Consider the following 18,476-nt stretch of genomic DNA (forward strand, 5'->3'; position numbering starts at 1 on the left):
CAACGCCATGAACGAATCGCTACGGAGCTACCCATTTCTGATTGTTTTTTTGGTTTCTTCTCCAATGCAGGATGTGATTTCGTCCAGAGGTGCACTTGTCCTCTCTGCAGATCTCCCACGTTCTAAACATAGCACGTTTGGAGATGCTCTATCATCAACAATATGAAGTCTGGTTTTCTGGTAATTGTTACTGTAACTCTATGCCGCTGGTTAAATCAAATGAAACGAGAAAGGCCATTGTGAAAAGGCTTGGCGTAGATTTAGGAACATTTTAGGTTGGATCTGGACAGTGTTTTCAGTTTAGTTTTTCATTATTCAATGAATCATTTTACAATTTTGTGGGTAATTTGATTATTTATATTTATTTTCTTTTTTTCCATGTTGTCAAACTTGTCTGCCGCATAAAATGTCTTATCATTATCACGACTTTCACTCGCCCGTGAGTGTTATTATTTTCATATAACCATCAATGGTGTATTTTACATAGGAATTGATTTCACGGACCATTTTCAGTAGACAGTCGCCATTAGTTCTTTGAGGATTCTCATAATGAATTTGTTCTTTGATATTGCTTTATTTTTTACTTTAAATTTGTGCCCTGAATTTAATGTTTACTATAATTTAATGTTTACTATAAAAAGTACAATAAGTAAATTTTATTTTTCTATAATTACATAATTTATAATATGATTTATGATCCTTTATTCAAACAGCTAGGTTTTTTTCATTCCTTATCCTTTCCAAAACTTTTTATTGCATTCTCTGTCTCAGAGTTGAGGACATTGTCCAATCTAGAATTCGAAGACAGCAGTCACCATGCATGAACAAATAACTATGAACATAATTTCAAACTATGAACATAATTTCAGCATTAAATTTTGATAGAACCTTTACATTAATTCTTCTAGTGGGGGATGTATGGAAACGCTTTTCTGCTACAGAAGTGGTATGGCCATTAATATATCTCTTCACCGTCGTTCTCACTGATATAAAAAAAGATTTTTCCTTTTGCGGTATCAAACTAATGTAGTAGAATAGTCCGCATCGCGTTACACTGAGAAAATTAGTCCGCATCGCGTTACACTGAGAAAATTTTTTCTTCTATATATGAGTGTGTATTATGAAAAAATATTAATTATTAATACTTATTTTGTAACTACCAATATCATTTTTCATTACTATATCATACTTGAAAATAAATCAGTTCGAATCAAATGCAAATCACTATAAGACTTCATAAGGAATGCGCAGCCGACTACATAACAAAACATCATTAAGAGTAGGGTGTACAACCATGGTTGATATATATGAACAATGTGATACTGGGTAAATAAAAAAATAATAAACTAATCATTAACCAGATGCATGATATTTATTGCTGTCTCACACATCAATTCTGTCGCAATCTTCTCTGTGGCCATTACATTCTGCATTTAGTCTAAATGAGGCTATGGCTTTGATGCAGAGGTTTCGTTCTGCTACATCCTAATCACCGTTCTTCTTACTGCTAACTTTTTAATGATGTAAATGAAGAGATTTAATGTTAGATTTTAGGCGTAATTGATATGGATAATAAGATTGTCTTTCTGATTAAGGGAACAGTCACTAAAATACTGCTAGCTGTTAAATAATTTTCGCAGGTCAATGAGAAAGATTATGATACCGCTGAACCAATGGTATTCGTTCTTTACACGGTAATTACATAGTACCAAGTTTAGTTGATGTACTAAAGAGGCTGCCATGATGCAGATGGTTGATAAGTGAATGCACCATGATGCAGATGGTTGATAAGTGAATGCACCCTTGATGCAGTCCCAAAGATACCTAAACAGATGCTATGATCTAGAATGTCCAAGATTTGTGGTAGCTGATGGCACTAACATTCGACCTGGCGTTACACAAATGGGGCCGGTATCGGAGATTGGAGGGGAATAGGATGAGTTTTCTCTAATGCTTGACTTGGTAAGCAATGTGTATTTTGATGCGTTGATTTTATGCCAAATAAAAGCTAAATAAGTAAAATATTATTGGATGCACAACGAATGACGCAAGATGCAGATCTGGTATGGGTTTTATTTTTCAACGGTGAGAATATAGGTCATTGGCCTGCCTCATTGTTCAATCGGCTTGCTTATGGTGTGACTCACTTCGATGCTAGAGGGGAAGTTTGTCATGACTCAGCTCCCCCGGGGCCATGACTAAGACACAGATGAGTAGCAGTCGCTTTGCTGCGAAAGAATATCGTTTTTCCGCGTATATGAAGGCCATACAATTGTTTGATCAGACGGGGGCTAAGTTTGATCTCGAATATCTCACGTTATTGTAGACAAGCCCCAAAAATGGAGGAAGTTTGGCAGCTTCCGCAAGGCGACTAAGGCTCTGGCTCTGGCTGAATATCGTAGGGTCCACTCTGGGCCTTCGCATTATTCTTCGGCTTTAGTTCTAGAAGGTTCATAAGAATAATTAAAAAGATAAACTGACCTAAAATTATCTTTATTTTTATTAAATTTCGATAATTTTTTATTTTTTATTAAATTTTATTGTAAATGTAAGTTTTTAAGAAAAATTTAAAAAATAAACTTATTCCACAAAATTATTTTTATTTTAAAAATAGTAATTATTTAATTTCTATTTTTTTCCTTTAAATATAATAAAAAATCTAAAAAAACATATTTAAATAGTAGTAAAAGTTCTTCTACACGGTTGAATATATTTAAACATTTAAAATTACAATTTCATTAATGCAAACTCTTTATTTTATTAACAATTTCAGAACATGATATTAGTGATTATTAAAAAAAAGAAAAATCAAAATCTATGATCAGCACTAGAACCTTGTTTAGAGAGAAAATCTTTGAAAAAGACTTAATCTGAATGTAGTTTTGGACTTGAAATATTATTGAATCTAGTTCATACCCGTATCAAGTCCGAACCGAAGTCCTAACTTTGACAACCCGGACCATTATAAAAAAGAGTGGAAGGTTATCAAGTCCGCAATTATTATCGCGTGGCCAAATCGGAAGAGAAAGAGCCTAGTATTAGAGTGTTGGAATCGCCAATAACAATTTCTGATAGTCCACATATTATGGCATCGAGGTTATTGGAACACTATGTTATTGCTCTGTTTCATGTGAAATTGCGAAGAGCGATTGTCGATAATTAAATTGGAATAATTAAATGGTGAGGATTATTCTGGCAGCGAGCCAGCCAACAAGTAGGGATTATTCGAATGCAATGCCGATGAAAATACGATAAATTTTCTTGTAACCTCATTTAAAAAAAGCACAAAATTACGATAAGTTTTCTTTTAACCTCATAGAAAAGCAGAAACTGACCACTTTTAACCAGGTTAAAAAACACAAACTAACGCTAGTAATTGGATAGGACCAAAAGAGCAATGGATGGGACGGGCAAGATAAGCTCGTATACCACAATGGATATCTCATCTTACAATCCAATATATCATTTGTTTGTCGCAGACATGCGAAGTCGGTGGAACTCCAAGATTTGAGTTAATAGTTCAAATTTTCTTTTAAATCCATCTAAAAGAAACCGATGGTGCCCATTAGCATCATCAAAACATATGCACAATCAGCATATTTGAAAATTTTTCATAATGACATGTTGTTACCCTATGTATTCTTTGAATTGCGCGCCTGGTCTGTATCAACAATGTTAGTCACTAGCCCAACAACTCAGGGATGATATTAAACTTCCTTGCACCTTGATTGCTCCCCATGTTTCTTAATACATCTAATTTATACTTTCATTAGCCTAATGCAGACCTTAATCTTCTAATTATTTAATTTTGTATGTTTTTAATAATTTGTGGTTGAAATGCGATTTTCATAATTCCCATGTGATCAATACTCAATAGTCAATTACAGCTACATAAAAGTTTGAAAGAATAGATTGGCCAAAGGCGTACAACTGTGTCACTATTTTTTCGAATGTCAAGAAAATTTGTGTGTATTGAAATCATTGAACAGAACATGGAGGGTGCCACAGGTCGATTTTGATATTTCCTGGTCAATCTTTCAATTTTAAAGTAAGCAGAAGGTTGTTGGCTATTTTCTTTATGTTCTTTCCATTTAAATAAGAAGGTTCATAAGAATAATTAAAAAGATAAACTTATCTTGAAAAATTTATCTTTATTTTTATTAAATTGTGATAATTTTTTATTTTTTATTAACTTTATTTTCTAAATATAAGTTTTTAAGAATAATTTAAAAAGATAAATTTACCCCACAAAATTATTTTTATTTTTATGAAATAGCGATTATTTAATTTTTATCTTTTTTCTTTAAATATAAAAAAAAGAATTTGAAAAACAAAAAAACAAAACACACCATATTTAAATAGTAGTAAAAATTCTTCCACCCTGTTGAATATATTTAAACATTTAAAATTACAATTTCATTAATGCAAACTCTCTATTTTATTAACAATTTCAGAACATGATATTAGTGATTATTAAAAAAAAAAAAAACCAAAATCTATGATTGAACTGAAAACGTAAATATGGTTGTGGAAAATTTCCAGAAATTCGTAACATGCTTTTAGTGATGGTTGTTTCAAAAAATCCAAAAATGTAAATATGGTTGGAAAAAAAAAAAATGCAATAAATGCAAAGATGATTTCCCAGAAAAACACCAAAAACCTGGAAATGCAAATATGATTGCCATGAAAAATCCCAAATTGCTGGAAATGCAAATATGAAAAATCCCAAATTGTTGGAAATGCAAATATGATTGCCATGAAAAATCCAAAGCTGCTAGAAATGTAAATATGATTGTGAGAAAAAAAAAAAATCCAAAAATTGTGGAAATGTAAATATGGTGGCTAGGAAAACAAATCCAAAAACACTGGAATCCAAATATAACTACCTAGAAACATGGAAAATCCAATTAAATTACATATGCAAGATGCAACTAAAGCTTTTCAGGGTGATACGAATACAATTTCAGTAATAAAAACTTACAGTTTCATCATTAATTTCATAATTGAATTATCTTGTAAATATTAATATTTGCATTTGTTTGATAAATTAAATTATAAACTTTAAATTAAATTAAAATTAATTTTTTTAATATAATTAGTATTTTTATGATTATAAAAAAAAGAAATTGGTAATTTTTTTATGTTTTTCATTTTAATAATAATATTTTAAATATTACTTACTTTATATTTCTAAATTTATGTTTATATTTTATTTGATTATAAATTAGTATATATATATGATCAAACAAGGCTATATAGTAGTTAGTACTTGCGGTTTAATTTAAATATAACTCAATGAAACAAAAAAAAAAAAACAAAGACAAAGATTTCATTACAAAAATAAAACAACTAATAAAACATTATATTGTTGAATGCCATCACAAAAAATTAAGAAATATGATTAACTAATATATATATATATATATATATGTGTGTTATTTTAAATAGAAAATATTGTGAAAAAATAAAAATAAATCAAAAAGTTAAATAAAAATGAAATAAAACTAAAAACAAAAAATTAATAACTAATAGAAATGAAAATTACTAAAACAAATCATAATAAAACTTTAACCAATCACTTTACAAATAAATAAATTTTAATAATAATAAAAAACGATAAAAATTGAATTCTAATATTAAACTATATACAAATTTCATAATTTTTTTAAGTAAATAACTTAATACCAAAACTGAATAAGTTAAAGTCAAAAATTTCTTTATTCATATAATGTTTTTGCTATTTCCTTATTCATATAACGTTTTTGCTATTGAATTCTTCTCTGTGATGAACCATCCACGAAATCTCCGTTGTGCCATTGGCAAGTATAAATCCTTGTCGGTTCACAGAATTGATAACAACATAAATGAAAACGTCAAAAGTCGAAATGGAATTTCTACAGGGGCCGGTCGATGTAAGAATTCTTGCTACTACCGGTACCAACCCCGTATCCACAAGTCAAGTAAATGTCCAATTTTAGATGTCCAATAAACCTTGAAATGTAATTAAAAAAAAAATTATATTTATTAAACATATATATAAATTTAATAGGAAAAAAAAATTATTAATATATAAAAACAAAATTGATTATTCCCAAATTTATGAAATTATAAATGTTGAAAATGTATCTTTATAATAAAATTATCATATCAAGCCATAGAATATAAAATTAATTAAAGATCTGTTGGGAATTTATGATGATTCCGAACAAAATTCAACAGAGCAGAACAATGCTCTGATACCACTGTTGGGGATTTTTCTGGTAAAATCCCAAAAACAAACAAACAAACTGCACACAGAGTCAGTGCTTTGTTTTTCTGCCTCAGGATCTTTTGCACACGGAAGCTAACTTGTTTTCTGAGAACAGAAATTTTTACACCCAAAAAAAAACTTTGCATTCATCAATATGACTCCCTGTTACAAAAAAAAGGTCTTCCTCTTAACAGAAGGATTACAAAACTGTTGTTACACAAAGGTCTTCCTCACATAAAGGGATTCACCAACACTGCTTCAGATGCAGTTCCACAAACAACAAAAGAGTCTTCCTCACACAGAGGGATTCACCAGAGATTATGTTGAAGAGCATCTTCCTCTTGACAAAAGGATTCACCAGTCTATGCTAAAAAGCATCTTCCTCTTAACAGAGGGATTCACCAAGAGACTGTGCTGAAGAGCACCTTCCTCTTTAACAGAGGGATTCACCAAGTGACTGTGCTGAAAAGCACCTTCCTCTTTAATAGAGGGATTCACCAAAAATACATTTCAACCAACAAGAATTTACTCTGTCTCCTCCTGAGATTTTACACTGCTATGTGTAAAAATCTCATTTACATTTACTGCTGTAAAAGGGGCAGCGATCTGCGATCTGTGCGATCTGCGATGGATTGCATCACAAGTGGAAAACTGATTGTTTTGCAGAGGCTGTTGCTGTTCAACTGTTTCTACAGTTGAAATTACATTCCAACAAGATCTTGTTTATCTATTAAGTTATACATGTCCATATTTGTGAAATAGTAATTTTGAAGCTTACTTTCAAACATTTATAGTTTCACTAAACATAAATTTTAGAATGTAAAGTGGGAAAGAACAATACAACATTATAAATATACATGGTTTTGAAAGAGTAGAAAAACATTAAAAAAATTGATGTAAATTGGAAAATAACAACACATCATAAATATATGGATTCCAAGTTGTAATTATAACACATAAAATTTTGAAATATTATATTAATTTTGTCTTTATTAAAGATAGAAATGTTAAAATATGAAGTGTATATTAAAATTAATTAGAAAAAATGGATATGTATCAAATTATCCATGTTCATTGTGAAACAACAAATTTTGAAATGTAATTGTAAAACTTATTTTTATTAAACATAGAAATTTTAAAATGTCAAGTGGAAAATAACAACAAAACATCAATTAATAAATGATAAGTATCTATTTTTGAAAAATATTAAATATTGAAATATAATTCTAAAATTTATCTTTGTTGAACATTAAATTCTTAAAATGTAAAGTAGATTAAATTTAATTTGAAAAATTATAGATATCAATACTAGTGAATGAGTAAGCTTTGAAATATATTTGTTAAATAATAATTTTTGAAATGCAATTCTAAAAAAAAAATCAAAATATGAAATAGATTAAAAGAATAAATTGAAATAGATGATGAATATAATTAGAAGAATAAATTATGCATTCAATTATAGATCTCCAATATTAATATTCATAACATTTAATTAACAATATTAAAATTATTAATGACATTAACATTATTATTATAAATAATATCATCAACATTTAATATTAAAAATAATATTAATTTTTTTTAATTTACAATCTTATCTATTATTATTATTTTAATTTATTAATATTATTGATATTATATTAATTAATTAACTAATATAATATACCATCAACATTAATAACATTAAATATTAATAAAATTTTAATATTAAGTTTTAATATTATTTATAAATGTTAGATATTAGGCTTTTGTGATCCATATTGTAAATGAGAGTGTCTTTCGGATTAACCACATTATTAGGATTTGGTCGACATTTTGAACCAACTAATGTGGATGAACAACATCTAATATGGATGAACCACATTAGTTGGTTCGAAATATCGATCAAATCCTAATAATGTGATTAATCAGAAAGGTACTCTCATTTATTTATAAATATTAATTATTAATATTAATATTAATTGATATGAATACGAATATTAATATTAATATTACTTTTAATATTATTAATATTTATAAATATTAATTTTAACGTTAATTATTAATATTAATAGCATTAAATAATATTATCATGGTGAACCATGGTCAATAATCATGGTGACATTGTCATGAACATTGTCTTTTGCTCCAATGTCACATTATGAAAACCATTGTCATTCATGGTCAACCATGGTCCAATGTTGCATTGTGACAAAGATTGTCTCTATATGAAAATCAACCATGGCCCTATGTCACATTGTGACAAATATTGTCTCAATATGAAAATAAATCATGGCCAACAATTGTCCAACGTCGCATTGTGACAAAAATTATGGGATTATGAAAATCAACCATGGTTAACGATGGACAACCATGTTTATTTTAGGGTTTATAATATTTATTCAAACGTTGCATTGTCACATAGATTGTATATAAAAATCAATCATGGTCAATTACGCTCAAACATGGTCAATCATGGTCAACCATGGTCAACATGAAAATCAACCATCGTCAATCACGGTCAGCCATGGTCCAGCATCACATTGTGAAAGCACTGTCTCAACATGAAAATCGACCATGGTCAACCATTGTCGACCATGGTCAACCATGTTTCAACGTCGCATTTTGACGAAGATTATCTCAATGTGAAAATCAACCATGGTCAATCATTGAAAACTATGGTCAACCATGGTCAATAATCATGTTCACATTGTGACGAAGATTGTCTCTCTATCCAACGTCACATTGTGATAAAGATTGTCTCAATATGATAATCAACAATGGTCAATCATCATCAAGCATGGCCATTCATGGTCAAACATGGTCCAACATCACATTATAAGAATTATTGTCTCAATATGAAAATCAGTCGTGTCAACCATCTTCAATCATGGTCTACCATGGTCAAATGCTGCATTGTGACAAATATTGTCTCAAATGAAAATCAATCATGGTCAATCGTGTTCAACCATGGTAAAGATGAAAATCAACCACGGTCCAATGTCCCATTGTCACAAAGATGTCTCAATGTGAAAATCAACCATTCTTAATCATGGTCAACCATGGTCAATAATCATGGTCACATTGTGATGAAGATGGTCTCTTGGTCCAATGTCACATTATGAAAACCATGGTCATCCATGGTCAAACATGGTACAACGTCACATTGGGACAAAGATTGTCTCAATATGAAAATCAACCATGGTCATCCATGGTCCAACATCACATTGCGACAAATATTTTCTCAATATGAAAATCAATCATGTTCAATCATGGTCCAACATCACATTGACAAAGATTGTCTCAATATGTAAATCAATGATGGTCGATCATGTTTATTTTAATGTTTATAATATTTTTCTTAGGGTTTATATACGTTGGGTTTATAATATCAGTCTCTTGGATTTAATATTGTTCCCTTGGGTTCATAATTCCTTGGGGTCTTAGTAGTAATCCCTTCGTTTTATTATTCCTTTGGGTTTCTCATATTAATCCCTTGGGTTTATTATTCCCTTAGGTTTAAAATATCGATCATGGTAAACCATTGTCAACCATAACCAACCATGCTTAAATGTCACATTGTGACAACGATTGTCTCACCATGAAAATAAATAATAATCCCTTGGGTTTATTATTCCTTTGGGTTTATTATATCAATCCCTTGGGTTTATATTATTAGTCCCTTTTGTTTAATATTATTCCCTTTGGTTCATAATCCCTTGGGGTTTTAGTATTAATCCCTTGGGTTTATAATATCAATCTCTTGGGTTTATTATTCCTAAGTCAAACATGGTTTATTATGATGTCGACCATGGTCCAACATGGAATTGTGATAAGGATTGTCTCAATATGAACATCAATGATGGTCGATCATGTTTATTTCAATGTTTATAATATTTGTCTTAGGGTTTATAATATTAGTCCCTTGGGTTTAATATTATTCCCTTGGGTTCATAATCCCTTAGGGTTTTAGTATTAATCCCTTGGGTTTACTATTCCCTTAGGTTTATAATATCAATCATGGTCAACCATTGTCAATCATAGCCAACCATGGTCAACCATGTTTGAATGTTGCATTGTGACAAGGATTGTCTCATGATCAAAATAAACCATGTTTATTTTTGTGTTTGTAGTATTTATATTTGGGTTTATCAATATTGGGTTTATAATATTAGTCCCTTGGGCTTAATATTATTCCCTTGGGTTCATAATCCCTTGGGGTTTTAGTATTAATCCCTTGGGCTTAATATTATTCCCTTGGGTTCATAGTCCCTAGGGGTTTTAGTATTAATCCCTTGGGATTTTAGTATTAATGTAAATAAGTTGGGTTTACTATTCCCTTAGGTTTATAATATGAAAATCAATGATGGTCGATCATGTTTATTTTAATGTTTATAATATTTGTCTTGGGGTTTATATACGTTGGGTTTATAATATTAGTCCCTTGGATTTAATATTATTCCCTTGGGTTCATAATCCCTTGGGGTCTTAGTATTAATCCCTTCGTTTTATTATTCCTTTGAGTTTATCATATTAATCCCTTGGGTTTATTATTCCCTTAGATATATAATATCCATCATGGTAAACCATTGTCAATCATAGCCAACCATGGTCAACCATGCTTGAATGTCACATTGTGACAAGGATTGCCTCACCATGAAAATAAATAATAATCCCTTGGGTTTATTATTCTTTTGGGTTTATTAATCAATCCCTTGGGTTTTTTATTCCCTTGGTTTTATAATATGAGCCCCTTTTGTTTAATAGTATTCCCTTTGGTTTATAATCCCTTGGGGTTTAGTATTAATCCCTTGGTTTATAATATCAATTGCTTGGGTTTATTATTCCTGAGTCAAACACGGTTTATTATGATGTTGACCATCGTCCGACATGGAATTGTGATAAGGATTGTCTCAATATGACAATTAATGATGGTACATCATGTTTATTTCAATGTTTATAATATTTGTCTTAGGGTTTGTAGTATTTATATTTGGGTTTACCAATGTTGGGTTTATAATATTAGTCTCATGCTTGAATGTTACATTTTGACAAAGATTGTCTCGCCATGAAAATAAAACATGTTTATTTTAGTGTTTGTAATATTTATATTTGGGTTTACGAATATTGGGTTTATAATATTAGTCCCTTGGGCTTAATATTGTTCCCTTGGGTTCATATTCCCTTGGGGTTTTAGTATTACTCCCTTCGGTTTATTATTCATTTGGGTTTATAATATCAAAATTTGGGGTTTTTATTCCCTTAGGTGTATAATATAAATCCTATCCAAACATGGTGAACCATGTTTGAATGTCGCATTGTGACAAGGATTGTCTCACCATCAAAATAAACTATGTTTATTTTAGTGTTTGTAGTATTGATATTTGCCTTTATCGATGTGGAGTTTATAATATTAGTCCCATGGGTTTAATATTATTCCCTTGGCTTCATAATCCCTTGGGTTTTAGTATTTATCCCTTGGGTTTATTACTCATTTGCGTTTATAATATCAATCCCTTGGGTTTATTATTCCCTTTGGTTGATGATATAAATCATGGTAAACCATTGTCAATCATAGCCAAACGTCGTCAACCATGGTTGAATGTCACATTGTGACAAGAATTGTCTCACCGTCAAAATAAACCATGTTTATTTTAGTATTTGTAGTATTTATATTTGGGTTTATCAATGTTGGTTTTATTATATTAGTCCCTTGGTTGAATGTCGCATTTTGACAAATATTGACTCACCATGAAAATAAACCATGTTTATTTTAGTGTTTGTAGTGTTTATATTTGGGTTTAACAATGTTGGATTTATAATATTAGTCCCATGGGTTTAATATTATTCCCTTGGGTTCATAATCCCTTGGGGTTTTCGTATTAATCCTTTGTAAACCATTGTCAATCATAGCCAAACATGGTCAACCATGGTTGAATGTCGCATTGTGACAAGAATTGTCTCACCATCAAAATAAACCATGTTTATTTTAGTGTTTGTAGTATTTATATTTGGGTTTACCAATGTTGGGTTTATAATATAAGCTTGAATGTCACATTTTGACAAAGATTTTCTCGCCATGAAAATAAAACATGTTTATTTTAGTGTTTGTAATATTTATATTTGGGTTTACAAATATTGGGTTTATAATATTAGTCCCTTGGCTTAATATTGTTCCCTTGGGTTCATATTCCCTTGGGGTTTTAGTATTACTCCCTTCGGTTTATTATTCATTTACGTTTATAATATCAAAATTTGGGTTTTTTATTCCCTTGGGTTTATAATATAAATCGTAGCCAAACATGGTGAACCATGTTTGAATGTCGCATTGTAACAAGGATTGTCTCATCATCAAAATAAACTATGTTTATTTTAGTGTTTGTAGTATTGATATTTGCCTTTATCGATGTGAAGTTTATAATATTAGTCCCACAGGTTTAATATTATTCCCTTAGCTTCATAATCCCTTGGGTTTTAGTATTTATCCCTTGGGTTTATTATTCATTTGGGTTTATAATATCAATCCCTTGGGTTTATTATTCCCTTTGGTTGATAGTATAAATCATGGTAAACCATTGTCAATCATAGCCAAACGTCTTCAACCATGGTTGAATGCCACATTGTGACAAGAATTGTCTCACCGTCAAAATAAACCATGTTTATTTTAGTATTTGTAGTATTTATATTTGGGTTTACCAATGTTGGTTTTATTATATTAGTCCCTTGGTTGAATGTCACATTTTGACAAATATTGACTCACCATGAAAATAAACCATGTTTATTTTAGTGTTTGTAGTGTTTATATTTGGGTTTAACAATGTTGGGTTTATAATATTAGTCCCATGGGTTTAATATTATTCCCTTGGGTTCATAATCCCTTGGGGTTTTCGTATTAATCCATTGTAAACCATTGTCAATCATAGCCAAACATGGTCAACCATGGTTGAATGTCGCATTGTGACAAGAATTGTCTCACCATCAAAATAAACCATGTTTATTTTAGTGTTTGTAGTATTTATATTTGGGTTTACCAATGTTGGGTTTATAATATTAGTCCCATGCTTGAATGTCACATTTTGACAAAGATTGTCTCACCATGAAAATAAAACATGTTTATTTTAGTGTTTGTAATATTTATATTTGGGTTTACGAATATTGGGTTTATAATATTAGTCCCTTGGGCTTAATATTGTTCCCTTGGGTTCATATTCCCTTGGGGTTTTAGTATTACTCCCTTTGGTTTATTATTCATTTGGGTTTATAATATCAAAATTTGGGGTTTTTATTCCCTTAAGTTTATAATATAAATCGTAGCCAAACATGGTGAACCATATTTGAATGTTGCATTGTGACAAGGATTGTCTCACCATCAAAATAAACTATGTTTATTTTAGTGTTTGTAGTATTGATATTTGCCTTTACTCGATGTGAAGTTTATAATATTAGTCACATGGGTTTAATATTATTCCATTCGCTTCATAATCCCTTGGGTTTATTATTCATTTGGGTTTATAATATCAATCCCTTGGGTTTATTATTCCATTTGGTTGATAATATAAATCATGGTAAACCATTGTCAATCATAGCCAAACATTGTCAACCATGGTTGAATGTCGCATTGTGACAAGAATTGTCTCACCATCAAAATAAACCATGTTTATTTTAGTATTTGTAGTATTTATATTTGGGTTTACCAATGTTCATTTTATAACATTAGTCCCTTGGTTGAATGTCGCATTTTGACAAAGATTGACTTGTGACCGTGAAAATAAACCATGTTTATTTTAGTGTTTGTAGTGTTTATATTTGGGTTTAACAATGTTGGGTTTATAATATTAGTCCCATGGGTTTAACATTATTCCCTTGGGTTCATAATCCCTTGGGGTTTTCGTATTAATCCATTGTAAACCATTGTCAATCATAGCCAAACATGGTCAACCATGGTTGAATGTCGCATTGTGACAAGAATTGTCTCACCATCAAAATAAACCATGTTTATTTCAGTGTTTGTAATATTTATATTTGGGTTTACCAATGTTGGGTTTATAATATTAGTCCCATGCTTGAATGTCAGATTTTGACAAAGATTGTCTCACCATGAAAATAAAACATGTTTATTTTAGTGTTTGTAATATTTATATTTGGGTTTACGAATATTGGGTTTATAATATTAGTCCCTTGGGCTTAATATTGTTCCCTTGGGGTTTTAGTATTACTCCCTTCGGTTTATTATTCATTTGGGTTTATAATATCAAAATTTGGGTTTTTTTATTCCCTTAGGTTTATAATATAAATCATAGCCAAACATGGTGAACCATGTTTGAATGTCGCATTGTGACAAGGATTGTCTCACCATCAAAATAAACTATGTTTATTTTAGTGTTTGTAGTATTGATATTTGCCTTTACTCGATGTGAAGTTTATAATATTATTCCCATGGGTTTAATATTATTCCCTTGGCTTCATAATCCCTTGGGTTTTAGTATTTATCCCTTGGGTTTATTATTCATTTGGGTTTATAAGATCAATCTCTTGGGTTTATTATTCCATTTGGTTGATAATATAAATCATGGTAAACCATTGTCAATCATAGCCAAACATTGTCAACCATGGTTGAATGTCGCATTGTGACAAGAATTGTCTCACCGTCAAAATAAACCATGTTTATTTTAGTATTTGTAGTATTTATATTTGGGTTTACCAATGTTGGTTTTATAATATCAGTCCCTTGGTTGAATGTCGCATTTTGACAAAGATTGACTCACCATGAAAATAAACCATGTTTATTTTAGTGTTTGTAGTGTTTATATTTGGGTTTAACACTGTTGGGTTTATAATATTAGTCCCATGGGTTTAATATTATTCCCTTGGGTTCATAATCCCTTGGGGTTTTCGTCTTAATACCTTAGTTTTATTATTCCTTGGGGTTTATAATATCAATTCTTGGGGTTTATTATATTATTTTAATAATATAATGATAATTTAATATTATTATGAGCTATTTTTATTATTAATTAATATGTATTAAGAGTTTATATTATTAATATAATATTTATATAATAATATATATAAATTATCTAGTTGTTAATATTTATATAGTTATTAATAATCTAAATGTGTTTGATAATATTTATATAGTTATTAATAATCCTAAATACCAATAATAATTAACCCAATGTATAACCTAAGATAAATATTCAAAATACTAAAGCTTAGGAATAATAACAATAATAATATTATTATTATTATGAGTTTATATTATTATAATAATATTAATATAATAATCATAAATATTAAATATACAAGAATATAGTTGCTATTATTTGTATAGTTATTAATTATTATAAATAATTGGTCTTTATTGTTATTATTATAATAATATTGATTATATTATTATTAAAATAATAATTAAATTTGTATATTATTATAATATTATAATCAGATATTATTATTATTATTATTATTATTATTATTATTATAATTTTATATTATTATATTATTTTAATAGTATAATGATAATCTAATATTATTATGAGCTATTCTTATTATTAATTAATAGATATTAGGAGTTTATATAATTATTATAATATTTATATAATAATATATATAAATAATATTGACTATATTGTTATTATAATAATAATTATATTTGTATATTATTATAATAATATAATATTATTATAATATTATAATCAAATATTATTAATAACTATATAAATATTAACGATAGATTATTTCTATATATTATTATATAAAAATTATATTAATATTATAATAATAGTATAAACTCCTAATAATATTATAATAATATTGATTATATTATTATTATTATAATAATTATAATTGTATATTATTATAATAATATAATAATATAATATTATTTTTATATTATAATCAAAAAAATATTATTATTATTATTATTACTACACAAAATAATTAATTGTTATTGTTTTTTTATAATTTTATATTATTAGGTTATTTAAATAAAATAATAATAATCTAATATTATTATGAGCTATTCTTATTATTAATTAATATATATTAGGAGTTTATATAATTAATATAATATTTATACAGTAATAATAATATTAATATAATAATCATAATTATATAATAATATAGTTGCTATTATTTATATAGTTAATAATTATCATAAATAATAAATAATGGGTCTTTATTGTTCTTATTATAATAATAGTTATATTTGGTATATTATTATAATAATATAATATTATTATAATATTATAATCAAATATTATTAATATTATTATTATTACTATTATACAATATAATTGTTATTATTTTTTTATAATTTTATATTATTAGGTTATTTAAATAATATAATACTAATCTAATATTATTATGAGCTATTCTTATTATTAATTAATATATATTAGGAGTTTATATAATTATTATAATATTAATATAATATTTAAACAGTAATATATATAAATACTTTGGTTGTTAATATTTATATAGTTATTAATAATCCTAAATACTGATAATAATTAATGCTATGTATACAAACCCTAAGATAAATATTAAAAATACTAAAGCATAATAATAATAATATGAGTTTATATTATTAGAATAATATTAATATAATAATCATAAATATATAATTATATAAGAATATAGTTGCTATTATTTGTATAGTTATTAATTATAATAAAAAATAAATAATTGGTCTTTATTCTTCTTATTATAATAATATTGATTATATTATTATTATAATAATAATTATATTGTATATTATTATAATAATATAATAATAAGATAATATTATTATAATATTATAACCAAATATTATTAATAACTATATAAATATTAACAACCAGATTATTTCTATATATTATTATATAATATTATAATAATAATATAAACTCCTAATAATATTATAATAATATTGATTATATTATTATTATTATAATAATTATATTGGTATATTATTATAATAATATAATATTATTATCCCCAGATGCGGGTGGCATTATGGCTTTAAATGTTCATCATGCAGAACAATAAATCCTGGTACTGCCAGCTGCAGAGCAGCGTGGCTTCCCAAGACTTCACCTCGCGCAAGAGGGATGGAGTTATTAAGGCTGGATTTGGTAGGATATCTGCATTTATGGAGTGCGCTGTTCAACGCAACATTATGGCTGTTATAATCATGTCGACCCTGTATGTTTTCCTCACACCTTGCGCTCAGTCTTACGGTGACGGGACCTGGTTAGCTGTGGTCTATGGTGACGGGTTGATTCTTGCACACAGAGGCAAGCTCCAGGCCGACTCTCTGTATCTCCGGAAGAGGTTCAGCACGGCTTTCAGGGGTAAGCTCTCCTCAGTTCTTGACTTCAGCATTGGAAGTATTGTGTCTCCGTCTTGGGCTTTCTCTGTGCATTCAATTCGGTATCTGTGTCATTTCTACTATCCCTGCATTGTTGTCTCTGGTCTCTCTAGTCTCTCTACACCCTACCCTTCGTCTTTCATAATGGTTCGACAGGGTAAAATACGTCACTCCGTGGGGCGTCGTGACAGTGGCTTACACTCAACTGCCGGTCTCTCTAGTCTCTCTACACCCTACCCTTCGTCTTTCATAATGGTTCGACAGGGTAAAAGACGTCACTCCGTGGGGCGTCGTGACAGTGGCTTACACTCAACTGCCGGTCACTCTGTGGAACCTGAGCAGTCGCCTATCAATCTTCCCCCCTCTCTTGAGGCTATGCCACCTTTGAGCTCTGGGCGCAAGCCAATTCCTAACAGCGCTTTCCAAACCACGCATTTCAAATTTCAAAGCAATTTGAACAGGCCTCTGATTACTGCTCACATTACTATAATCCTTTCGGAAGAAGAAAATCAAGTCTCCTGTCTCGCATGCATCGCTCCTGATCCTTCCCAAAGTAGTGAGCATTCCATGGATAAAGATAGCACGGAGAATTGGAAAAGTGATTGTCTGGTGAGGAGGAAATTCCTAAAAGTATTCCACCCCTTGAAGACATAAGCCCAGTTGTTGAGGAAGGGACTCTTGGCACAACAAGTCACTCCATGGCGATCCCTGTTAGCGAGACGGATGGCAATGAGAGTCTGAGGATCGGCAGTGCATGTCTGGTTGAGGAGAAGACTCCTGGTAAGGTTAAGGAAGTTTAGCGCCACCTGGGACCGCTTCTTTCCTTTTTGTTTTTTGCTACTGCTCAGATGACCACCTACAGGCATCTTCACTCATAGTCAAGGTTCAGCATTTATGGCT

The sequence above is a fragment of the Pinus tabuliformis genome, chromosome 4_1 (assembly GCF_031772625.1).
Source record: "Pinus tabuliformis cultivar Carrire ecotype Pingquan chromosome 4_1, CPIR1, whole genome shotgun sequence".
NCBI classification, from domain to species: Eukaryota; Viridiplantae; Streptophyta; class Pinopsida; order Pinales; family Pinaceae; genus Pinus; species Pinus tabuliformis.